The sequence below is a fragment of the Phoca vitulina genome, unplaced genomic scaffold (genome assembly GCF_004348235.1).
Source record: "Phoca vitulina isolate PV1807 unplaced genomic scaffold, GSC_HSeal_1.0 scaffold4, whole genome shotgun sequence".
NCBI lineage: Eukaryota > Metazoa > Chordata > Mammalia > Carnivora > Phocidae > Phoca > Phoca vitulina.
The window spans coordinates 57,272,630-57,273,289 of NW_022589707.1; positions in this window are offsets into that span (position 1 = coordinate 57,272,630).

Here is a 660-nt window from a genome sequence, read left to right on the forward strand (position 1 = left end):
GAAAGAAAGAAAGAAAGAAAGAAAGAAAGAAAGAAAGAAAGAAAGAAGAAAGAAAGAAAGAAAGAAGAAAGAAAGAAAGAAAGAAAGAAAGAAAGAAAGAAAGAAAGAAAGAAAGAAAGAAAGAAAGAAAGAGGGAGAAAGAAAGGAAGGAAGAAAAAGAGAAAGAAAGAAAGAAAGAAAGAAAGAAAGAAAGAAAGAAAGAAAAGAAGCAATCAGAAGAGAAAGCCCCAAGCTGCTATAATCTTATCTCTTCACCTATTTGTATCTGTGCTTACACACTCTGCCTTCCCTTCTGTTACTCTGAATGAATAACTTGTGCTTTCATTGAAGGACATCCCTTCACTGTACACCTGCTCAAACACATCACTCCAGAAATTTTTCTTTCTCTTGGATATTATTATTTTCCCTCTTGACTAAATTATCCCAAGAAAATATAAACATTCTGCTATTTCTCCCATCTTAAAAAAATGGGGGAAAAAAGCAATCCTCAATACCACATCCTTCTGCTACCTCAACTGCTCTCCCATAGAGGAAAACTTCTAAACATCTCCTTTATAAGCTGTTCTTAGTTCCTTTCTTCCCAGTCTCTCTTGAATGCAGTCCAATCAGTATCTCACTGCATATGCCACCAAAACTTCCCTCAAGGTTATCACTATCCCC